The sequence below is a fragment of the Lolium rigidum genome, chromosome 4 (assembly GCF_022539505.1).
Source record: "Lolium rigidum isolate FL_2022 chromosome 4, APGP_CSIRO_Lrig_0.1, whole genome shotgun sequence".
NCBI lineage: Eukaryota > Viridiplantae > Streptophyta > Magnoliopsida > Poales > Poaceae > Lolium > Lolium rigidum.
Window position 1 is genome coordinate 1,091,621 of NC_061511.1, and position 12,234 is coordinate 1,103,854.

Genomic DNA, 12,234 nt, shown 5'->3' on the forward strand with positions numbered 1-12,234 from the left:
TCTCGAATCAATAAATTGGGTTTTACTTCCCTCGAAGACTGTTGCGATCCCCTATACTTGTGGGTCATCAGGCCTCGTGTGGTTGTACGCTCGGTCTTGGTTCAAGAGGCGAGAACTCGGTTCCTAGGGTCGGCAGAAATGAAACAACCCACCACATCCCAATGTGGCCTCTCGTCTGAGCCTTTAATCATGTTTAACAACATCTCTATACTTACCACGTCAACCTGTCATGCTAGTTTCATTTCATTGTATGGCTCCAGTCCAAAGACCGGAGTAGTAGCGTAATAAACTAAGCATGGCTAAGCATAAAGAGATAAAGGCTCTAGCGACGCACACATGCCCAACCTAGTTATGCTAGGAGCAGTGGATCAGGTATTTGAGGCTACAAGGGTGGAACATGCAATATAGGATAACTCTATCTATCGATAAAAGACAGTTGAATCGTGTGCAATATGTAGGAACCAGAAGTAAAAGCATTTCAAAAACATATATGAACCAGGCTAGGGCTTGCCTTTGTCCCTGACAAACCGAAGTGCATCTTCGATAATATTGTACATGACTTGTTTGTCGGAGGATGAGTATTGATCTTCAGGGTGGTTGATCTTCATCGTCTCAGACTCGTGCTCTATCGGTCGCGAAGAAGCAAATACTATAAAGAGAGAAATAACAATCAACACATGGCATCGATGCAATGCGCATACAAGTATGAATGATATGTCATATTAATGGAATTGATTAAACCCTAGGTGCATCATCAAATTAAAGGGGTTCCGGCATCGGACCCCGACATATGAGAGGGGTTAATTAGGGTTTCACTACTTATGCAGTTTTAATTGTTGCAATGATGCATGAATTACATCTAAAGTTGTAGACAATGTTTTTATGAACATTTTGATATATTATACATATTTTTCTGATTTAAAACGAATAAGTTATTGATTTTACAAGTTTTATTCATTTTCTGCAATTTCTAGAAAATAATAAAAGGCTGACATGCCGGACCTCTGTCGGGGTTTTAATCATTATGGAAACATTTATGAAAATAATAAAAATCTGACAACGGGCCCCACCTGTCAATGCATTTACTAAAAACAGAAAATAAAAGAAATAAAAAGAAAAAGGCCAACAGGGCCCACCGGGTCAACCCGCCGGTGGTCAACTCCGGCGGCCGACGCCGGCAACCACGCAGAGGCGGCGCTCGGGAGCGCGCGCGACCGCGCTGGAGGGGGCGTTGGACCCGCCTTGTCGAGGCGGACCGGCCGGTGGCCGCGCCGTACGCAATGGTCGCCGGAGACGCGCCGGCGGCGACGATGGCGGGGCGGCGCTCGCAGACACGCGGCGGCCGGCGGCTACAGCGAGCGGGGGAGAGTACAGAGGGGCGCATGAGGACGGCCAGCTCACCAGGAGCACGATGGGCTAGCCGGCGAGGTCGGAGGAGGCCCGGAGGCGACGCGGCGGTCGATGGAGGCGGCGGCCGGACTCGGGGAAGCCGAGCTCGATTCCGGCGATAGGGGACGCCTCGGCTCGATTCCGCTGGTGGGGATGCTCCAGGAGGCAAGGCGGAGCTCGTGGGCGTGTTGGCTGGCCGCGGGGTGGCGCAGAACGACGGGGCTATGCGGCGGCCGGCGCAGCTAGGTTTTGCTCGCGCGCGCAGAGAAGAGGAGGAGAGGGCCAGGGGAGGGAGAAGATAGGGGAGAAGGAGGGCGTCGGGGTCCTTATCCCCTCGCGAGGGCGGCGAGCGGCGGCGCGCATCGCGGCCGGGATCGATGGCCGGCGCTGCAACAGGCAGCAGCCTGCTTGGCTGCAGGTAGAAGACAAGGGGGATTTTTATGAAAACCCCCTTGCAGTTTAGGGTTTTCTCTGGAATTTTAAAACAGGGCTAAAAACAATATTATTTTGCTATTTGGCAACCTTTTAGGGATACAAAATAACTTAAAAACTTTGGGAAAATATGTAGTGGTCTTTCTCATGTATTTGAGGTTCCACATATTTTGGTTTTCAAGATTTGAAACAACTTGGGAGAATTTAAAATAGAGGAAGGTTTGCATACATATTGGTTTTCCACTTTATTTGAAATGCAAATTTTTCTTAATGCATTTAAAATGATGCTCATAAATGCACAAACAACTCCTAATTAGGGTTTGCTAAAATAGGGATGTTACAAATGCTTTTTTGGGCGCTCAACTGCCTCTATGTTCTGTGCTGGCCGGTGAGGAGGGAAGGGTCCCTCCTTCGGCAGCAGCAAGGTGAGGCGGTCTCGGAGCCGGATCTTCATCTCTTTGACGCTGGTGCTTCTCCTCTTCGCTTGCCACGTCTCTTTCCGTCCGCGGCAGTTCTCCGTAGCTTGTTCTTGTGGGCTCTTTGGTGGCGCTACCGACAGTTCTTCTAGGGCTTTGCCTCTTTCTTTTACCTTGTTCAAGTTTGTGTAATCAGCACCGTTGTATCCTAGCCGGTTGAGGGCTTTATTAATTTAAAGCTGGGCTCTCGAGCCTTATGTTTAAAAAAAGTATGTAGCACTTCAAGCAAGATATGGATTGACACTTGATGACTACGTCCCGATTGTCCCAATAAAATTGCAGATAGTATTTTGTACAAAATTAAAAACGACAAAACCTCACATTGTACTTAGTGTCAACAAATCCTAGATATTGTCAAGATCTAAATACTTGGGGACTATTTGGATTGATTGTAAAATTTTAGTGGCCACAGGTATTTATTTGAAGTGAGAGTTGAATATCGGTGGACACATAAATAACTACAACCATTCCAAGCAAGCCCTTAGAGGAATCTATTATATATACTAAAAGAAAGATACATGTGAAAACACAGAGATGTGCTGGAAATACATTTTGGCTCCCAAGAGTGTTCCTGAATGCGGAAAATGATTTCAGAAATGTCAATAAAAAAATACAAAAAAAGTTAGAACATGTGCATGTTGATGTACCTTGGTTGTCTAAAAATATGTATAGAGAAAACACAAATATTGTGACATGTGTTAAATGACAAGTTAAGCAACAAAGTTGTTGCTTGTTTAGAGCACTGAAATTTGTCCTTTTATTGGGGAAACATACATGTCGATTTTTTTCTGCAAATTTGCGCAAACATAGACCATAGTAACAAAAAAAAGTACACAAAATTTCAAGAATTTCATTTTATTTTTTATTTATTCCGAAACTAATGTTCATCAGAAGCATATGTTCCTCAGAGCCAAAACTACATGTCCGAGATGTGCTAGAAATTCCCATAAAGAAGCAAAACATCTGGTACCCATGAATTCTTCACACGTCGACATGTAGATCGATATTATGAGTTGTCACGCTCCTTAGATTCTTATTATAGCCTTCAATATTTCTATTATATATGCACTTGAAAATAAATTTCCCCAAATGAGCATTTCAAAAAAGTCCCTAAGGGATGTCGCCAAGTAACTAATTGTATTGCATGAAACCAAACACTTTTAATCACTTATGATGGAAGTTTTCTGAAATAACTAATTTCTAGTGCACACTATTTATTTATACATAGACTTAAGGCTCTATGTCCTGTATAGCTACAATTAGCATTGCATCTAACTTAGTTCAATTGGGCTCATTCAATTATTGTAGAACATGTTCGTATTCGAATCAATACAATATAACATTATTGCAAGATGCAATCTTTACGATATATGTTTTACCCATGCGTTTTATAAGTGCGTTTTCGCGAGGAATATGAGTGATCATTGTGATAGCAAAGGAAATGCCCTTTAGTTCCTCAACTGCCCAAGGAATTCACATCTTGCTTACTCATTTTTCACATTTGACAACTTTCCTACTTTCATGTATACGTAATTCAGAATTTTGGCCTTTTATATTAAAAACTGAACCTTTTGGATTATCGGCGCTTCTCAGTGTATAAGGTGTATATCTGCAGGCTCATTAGAGTCCTCGTTCTCCAGAGTTGCAAGGATATGCTTACATCTGGACGCATGATGCTACTCTTGATGTTGGGAGTATGATGCAATCTTTGGAACTTACAACCAGACGTTGCTATGTACATTAGTCTTTAGAAAAAGTATGTACACATTCACAACTTGAATTATATGCTGTCGTGGAGCTTCTGGTTCACATTAAGAGCATCTTCAGCAGCTTAGTTTTTTCTTAACTGATTACAGATACCTAAAAACGACCAGTCATAAGAGCTCCAACAGATTACCTATCCCATTATCGATACCTTTTTTTGCAATGACATATATTTCTCTCTCCGATAAGCACATATAGCAACAAGGTACCATTTGGTAAAATTGAGAAAAAAACATGGGAGATAGGTGGAATTTTTGGAACCTAGGTACATCTGAAACCAACTCGTTAGCCAGGAGAGAGGGCCCTCGAGAAAGCAAGGAAAAGTCAAGTTTCTTTCAGCGCCAGAAAATCGTATTTGTAAGTTTCAGAAAAAAAGTTTAAGAATATTTGCACGTAACAAACAGATGTATGTGGGTATGAAGTTTGAAACTTAAATATGTTAATTTGTGATCTGTATAAAAATGAAAAATATACGTATTTTGTGGACTAAGTTTCAAACTTTGTAACTTAGTCCAAAAAACGAATCCGAGACACGAAATTAGTGGCCCAGAATTTGGGTTCAGATGAACATCGGTCAAACACTGATTCTTGTATGGGAGGGGTCAACTCCACATGATAGTTTGTAGGAAAATTTAATTGATATCCATATTTATCAATCTGCTCGAGGAGAGGCGAAAATATTTCTCAACTTATTCTCTCTCCTATACTTAAAACTTAGATAACCGAACTAACCAAATCTTCTGGAGATGCCTGCTTGGAAGTCCATTACATGCAAAGGCACTCACCCTATTGTCTTTGATGTGCGGGGCACTCACTCTATTTATGCGTTCATGATTTTTTGTAGAAATGTATTTTCTGCATCTTTTGTTACCACAAGTGTGTTTCTCTATCTGGGTTGCAAGAAACATATAAGTGTACAAATTTGTTTTGTATGTGTAGATAAACTACCTCTAGCTTTTCGTGATTACTAGTCAATTCTTTAATGCGATTATTTCCAATAAATTCTCTTGGACTGTCACTACTTCCTCCGTCTTAGTTTACTAGTCTTCCGCTTCCCCGTATCCTTAGGTCGTCAATTTGACCTATATAATTTAAATTATATAATGCAAAAATTATATCATTAGAAAATAGAACATCTAAACTTTCTAATGATATAATTTTTATAACATATAACTAATGCTAACTTGATTAAATTTACAACCTAGGGGTACGCGCACGCTAATAAACTGTGAGAGAGGGAGTATTATTCTTCAGCCCACAACATAAAGAATTTCATTAGTGTACATCCAAGAACAAGGACTAACAATCTGAAGTTACCCTCATGTTTTGATTTAAAATCACATAAACCAATTGGCTTGCCTCCGTAAGATACAAATTTTAAGTCTACGGATTGATATAATATCACAACGATACATATGGTCTTTTGGAAATAGCATATAATCATTTTATCCACAAATTAAAGATTGTTAATGAAATATTACGCATGGTTAAATCTTATTTACCACAATTTTTGGCGAAAATGCCAAACGGAACCTGGGTACGCGCGCACCCAGGTATGAAAAATTCAAAAAAATGCTATTTAAAAGTTTCAAAAAAATGTGAAGTAAAATTTTGCATGTTCATATTATGGTGATATCTACCCGTGTGCGTTTTCACGAAGAAATACCATTGTATGTGGCCTACACAAAAATGACAAGATGCAATTTTCGGATCCTGTGAATAGTACAAATTCCTATTCACTATTTTTATTAGGGCATTTTGTCATTTTTGTGTAGGCCACATACAATGATATTTTTTCATGAAAACGCACACGAGTAAATTTCAACATAATATGTACATGCAAAATTTTACTTCACATTTTTTTGAAACTTTTAAATATCGTTTTTTCATTTTTTGGAAAACTGGGTACGCGCGTACCCAGGTTTCAAACGTGCACGTCCAATTTTTGGTCACTATAAAACCATATTATTTCTAACTGCATATAAAAATTATAAATTAGTCCTTTGCGGCTTATTTAAGATGGCACCCTTGCAAATAAGATGAAAAGCGAGAAAGATTTGAAGCAGTACCTTCCATTTTTGAGGAAATCCCTAATCTTTGTTATGATTGTCTCTAAGATTTCCGTGCAAGGAAAATACTACCTCCGATTCAAGGAATAAGGCGCCCTCGTTTTACGTGCTTTTCGTTTGACTAAGTATTACATTAAATATATAAAGATTGTTTCTATGAAATTAACATCATTAGAAAGTGCTTTTCAATACGAATCCAACGATACTAATTACATATAATATAAGCAAGATTTTGTTACTCAATTTTTATGGTCAAAGTTCGTCTTGGAATACGCGTGCGCCTTATTCCTTGGGACGGAGGTAGTAGTCCTTATCCAGTTGGCCATAAATATTGCTCATAACTCCCGCAATGTCTGGATTCCGTGACACAGACAAGAAAGCATGATATTTGAATTGACCTTCGAGTTCTTGGTATACCCGTTTGGCAATAGTTGTCTTCCCCAATCCTCCGGGCCCAACAATAGCAACAACATTTGGTTGTTGTTTGGTTGCTTCACAGTCAGCCAACAATTGGATGATATCTCCCATGGGTTCATCAACGCTGATGAGCTTGGAGGCGTCCTCGAAAATGGCAAGAGCTCTAAGGTCAATTTTTTTATGAATACTGATGGTGTTGGAGTCACCGGCCTTGCCTGGCCAGTACCTTGCATTCCCCTGGCTCACCTCGATGGCTTGTTTCTTGAGATCTTCGATGGCCTTGGCGATGTCATATTGTCATGGCGAGCCTTGACCCTCTTCAGCGAGCCCTTGGTCTTGTCCATGAACCCATCTGGCATGTCGGACTTGTTGGCGACGACATGAGCCATGAACTCATCGAGGTTGTCCTCGAAGTCGTATGAAAACTCCCGCACCTGGTTCATCCACAGCTTGTCCTGCGGGTTTGGATTCTCCTCGTCCCCCATCTTCTCGAGGAAAGTATCCAGCGCTCTGAGCTCCAGGGTAAGGAAGTTGATCTCGGTGTATATGCTCCTGAGGCGCTTGTAATCCTCGTCAAGCAGAGCACTTAGTTTCCCTAGAACAGGTTGCAGGGCCCCTGTCCCCGCACTCACCAGAGCCTCCGCCATTGGTGGTGTTGTTTCCACTAGCTCAGTGGTCAGAGCTTTGATATGCAATGGTCTGTTTCTTTCCTTTTGCGTGGTGTGGCAGCAGGCTGGAGCATGGATATTGATTTATGAGTCCTTCGCACTGTGGCAGGCTGGCAGCTCCTAGCTAGATACCAGCTGTTTTAGTCTTTACTATAGTATTAAATTGCGGGCTGGTAGTTCCTACTATATTAAATTGCAATCAGACGGGATGGTGTAATTACTATATATAATAAATTGCAACTGCAAATATATTAAATTGCAAATGCAAATTGCAATCAAATGGTGTGGGCCGGAGGGCGATGAGCTGGTGGTCGTGGACGTCGGCGAGGTACTCCGCGCCGGGGGACAGGCTGTGGTCAAGGAGGCGTGGGTGGACACGAGGGTGGCGGTGATGCCTGGTGGCCATGGGCGAGGAAGGGGAAGAGGACGACGTGCAGGCTCTCTGCTTCCTCTGCTGCCATGGTGATAGCCTGACAGGGATGGCCGTGGTTGTTGATGTTGGAAAAAGGACAGAATTTGACTCCAACACAAAATTGGTATCTCATCAAGGTTAGGTTTTCCATGCCTTTCCTTAGAAAACAATATTGGTGTTTACAATGTAGAACTATCATGAAACATCTGTCGAACTAACGGAAGCTGTCCTTTGTAAGGAACTAGAAGAATGCCCCACGCGTTTGTAACGGGTATATTTGTTAACACCAATAAAAAAAATCTTATTGACTAATTTAAAATTTCATACTTTATATATACAAATATATTCTGTAACATGTGTTGAACTTTGTGCATATTAATGATATACAGAAGTGTGTAAGGAAAGACGGTATTATTTGGAGTATTGATATGGTAGCTTATGGTGGAAGTATTAATATTTTTCTTTTATTCAGTTATTTAGTTATCAAAGAGGAACACTTTTTTTTCTCACTGTTTATTGTGTATGATGCAGCAATTTGAGCAACTGAAACTCTTTAATAAATCAGTTGAGATATGTCAAAATCATGAAATATGTGAAAGAAAATAAACACTTGATCTAAAACCTAAATAGGATAACAAATAATATGGGCAAACAACAGAAGTATCATCTCTAATGTAAATGATCCTATGAACAACAGGGAAACAACTGAAGACATCGAAATCCAAAGAAGGACGATCTTCTGATGTACACGAAAAGTACTATGAACAAACTTAGCTCTGAATTAATGACAACCTGGGAAAGGTCGCAATATGGACATCCATAGGGGACCTTCAGCTAAAGGGATACCACATGTTAAGGATTCTGGTTAGCTTCAGATTTTGAATGAGGGGTACGTTGCAACTGGCCATGCATCAGACAAACTTTAGATAATTCAAATGTTCCCGCACAGCATCTAGGAGCACACAACCACTTTTGGAAGTGGTCTACCCAGATCGGATGATAGTTGAAGGTTAATTTTAGAAGTCATTGACATGATAAATTAGTGCAAGTGGTCTCCCCAGGTCGGATGATAGCTGAAGATTAATTTTAGAAGTCATTGACATACATGACGGAACTGCATACATGATAAATTAGTGTGTATGGTAAATAGAAAATGTATATGTGATAGGTGGTCGGCTTACAGTAGACTGTACTTTTTGGCTTCTCCTAGTGTCTGGGTGACTAAAGTGAGGGAACTAAATCGAACAAACTGCAAAAATGGCTGTTATATTGAAGTCATCTACCTATGACAAATGAATCGGCCCTGATATCATGCATACGGAAAAAGTTAACACATGAGCCTCATTGAATTAATAGGACATCGAATGAGCAGAGAAATAAAAACCACACCTGAACAACCGGAACGCAAGCTCGTCATCATGCCAATCTAAAATCTGGAGGTAAAAACTGAAAAGTAAATTATCAGGAATCAGGAGGCAGCTCGACCCAGGAACATACTGGAAGATGAGATGAATGAAAAGGTATACTTGCCAACGACTGAAATTAACCAATAGTTTCCAACATTGCAGTTCCATGACAAACAACCACAGCTCAAATCTAGACTGTATCTGAGAGATGGTAGGCCGAAAAATGCACCTAATATTCTGACATTGGGTCATTGGGATGGGGAGTTCGTGAATACACAAACTTGGATCAGCCAACTAATTAGAGCATGAGTAATCATGGAATTAATTTAGTTGAGGTCGATGGTTTAGGCTGCTCATAGTGGAGAGTAACTTAGACTAGTAACATATGTTATGTTACTAGTCTAAGTTACTACCTTCATAGTGGGTAGTAACTTAGCTATGGTGTCATGCAATGTGTCATTAATTATGTTGTAGACTCATATTGCTTTGAAATGTGTGATGTTATGGTAACATAGCTAGTTACCACCTCACTCTCTTTCTTCATTTATTGGTATGCCATATCACCAAAATACTTTGAGATGTGTGATGTTACCACCTATGTTACTCCTACTATGAGCAGTCTTACTCAGCGGATAAAAATACTGGTACTCCAAGAATGAGTAGTAATTGCAGATTGAAGAGGATTAATTGGCACTAATTCGGTCACCAACGCCCCATTGGAAGATGAATGGTTCTTGAGGGTAATGGACACGGGATTGCATAATAATTTTGTTTGCCGGCGGCAAATAGCGGCACGGGCAGGAAGCTCGCCACACGCGCGATGTAAACACCACGGGTGAAGTGGATGGGTAGGAGAGGAGCGTCGATGCTGGCGGAGAGGTCGGGCTGCGAGCTAGGCTGAGGCCGCCATGTGTGAGGTCGAGGGGAAGGTAAGCACTGCGGACGCGGACGTTGGTGGAGAGGCGTGGCTTGTTGCTGAGGCTAGTGAGCAGCGGGGGCAGAGGCAGGAGACTTCCATGGGGGAGGGGGAGGGATAGGGGCAGAGATTGGACGCCGGAGGCAAGCGGCAATCTGGGCCGGCGAGACGCGCCAGGCTGCCATTTCTTCAGAAACTACAGAGTGTTGAAAGAAGTCCAAGTACCTCCACAAGTTTCACGTCGAGTCGGCGCGCGCGTTTGGACCGGGAGGCCCGGAATCGGCCGCCCCACTGTCTTCTTCCTCCCCTCCGGCCAAGGTCTCCCGTCGGAGGTTTTCTCCCCCTAGAGCGCCTGGAGGTCGCGGCTGCCACCGGCAAGAGCCCGAGTCGTGGACTCGTTGTCTCCCGGAGATTCACTCCTCCCATCCCCCGAAGCCTGAGCCATAGTCGTGGCTTCGACAAGAGCGCGTGGAGGTCGCCGTCGACCCCACTCTCCCTGTCCTACACCACGGCGCCGCCTCCACCGGGCCTGGTGGTCGCCGCCGTCACCCGCATGGCATCCGAGGGACTAGTTTGGTTTTTTACAAGGTTAGCTGGGGTGTGCTCCAAGTGCACTATATCGTGTTAAGACTCGTGTTTTTTTTTTTGACCTTTTAAGAATCTCGTGATAATTGTTTAGGATGAATCTGGAGATCGAACAAATGATTCCAGCTGATGATCTATTCCATCGATGATCACCTATAAATACAAGGTGAATGGACGCGAGTAACGGATGCGTCCGATCCTGGGGCCGGGAGCATGGAAACGCGATGAAAAAACGTACGTGACGGTTGTCAAAAGAGCAACCGTATTGCTAATTACAAGCGGAGGATTAACCTTTTATTTATGAAATAAATAAATCCTAATACTTCTTCTAATCCTTGCTTGTTCTTGTGATCGATCATCTTGAAAACTAGAATAATACCCCTAGCGTTGCAGCGGATATCTCTTTAAGAAATCTAATAAAAAATATAAAACTTGGTTTATAAAATATGCAATATTTAGTTGGCCATCGTAGTTGAAACACTAAATTTAATAGCCATAAAATGGATATGTATTTGAAAATTTAAAGATTGATATATATTTCAAAGGTGTACGTGATTGATTTAGATAAGGTAAAGAACCAAATGATATTGATGGCTTGCATGAAAAATGCATGCACATTGCCGCATGTTTTAAAAACGTCATATGTGGTTGCATATAAGAGCATATAATTAACATTGAGTTTAATTCGCAAAGAGTTCATTTGGTTGCAAACTATTTCGGTGTTCAAGTTGCACATGACTTAACTATGTAATGATATAACAGGAGGGTGTGATATTATCAATCAAGCGGAAAAAAAGATGACATTGCTAGTTTAATGTTTAATAATAATTAATATAAATATCTTGCATGTAGAGATAATAATAAATAAGAACTATTAGTGGGATGAGGTGGACAAATGATTGGCTAAGGGAATATGTGATGTGGATAGCTTGCATGTTGAGATAAACAAATATTAATTACACTTAGTGAGGTTTTGTTTTATAAGAAGTATAGATAGCATCTTCCAAAAACAATGTAGGAAAATAGAAGAGAAAATACCATATGACATGAAAACTCCTTCTGAAACCCTGTGGAAAAATAAGGAGAAAATATCATATGTCGTCTATGTTGTACTGATATTGCCTCATTAAAAACCTTACATGAGAAGATCGTTAGGAAAACTCACAAAGGAAAAGAGTGCAACATCGAAGATCTGATGATCTTCAAGAGGTTATAACTGGGGAGATTTCTCCCCCTAATCTTGCAAGTTACGAAGCCTCCTCATACCAATTCCATGTACATATTTATGAAATAATGAATTTGGTAGAGATTTGGTAAACAAATCAGCGAGGTTATCACATGACTTCGTTTGCAAAATCTTTATTTCCCCTCCTTTTTGTAGCTCATGGGAAAAAAATACTTAGGAGGTATATACTTTATAATATTGCTTTTAATATAACTTGTCTGCATCTGTACAATACAAGCATCATTATCTTCATAGATAATGGTGGGTGAACCAATCCCACTTGAACCTTGGACAAAGTTCATCATCGAATCCATACACATTTCCGTGATGCTTCATACATAGCAATTATTTCAGAATGATTCGTGGACGTAGCCACCAAAGTTTGCTTTGTCGACTTCCAAGAGAAGGTTGTACCTCCATGTAAGAAGACAAATCCAGTCTCGGATCTGGCATTATGGGATCTGATAAGTATCCA

The 12,234-nt window shown here is 41.2% G+C and overlaps 1 pseudogene; it reads right to left on the reverse strand.

Annotated features, from left to right (window-relative positions):
• The window catches only part of LOC124707787, a 33,735-nt pseudogene extending 26,541 nt beyond the window's left edge, over window positions 1-7,194 (reverse strand).
• Window positions 7,195-12,234: the final 5,040 nt, after the last annotated feature.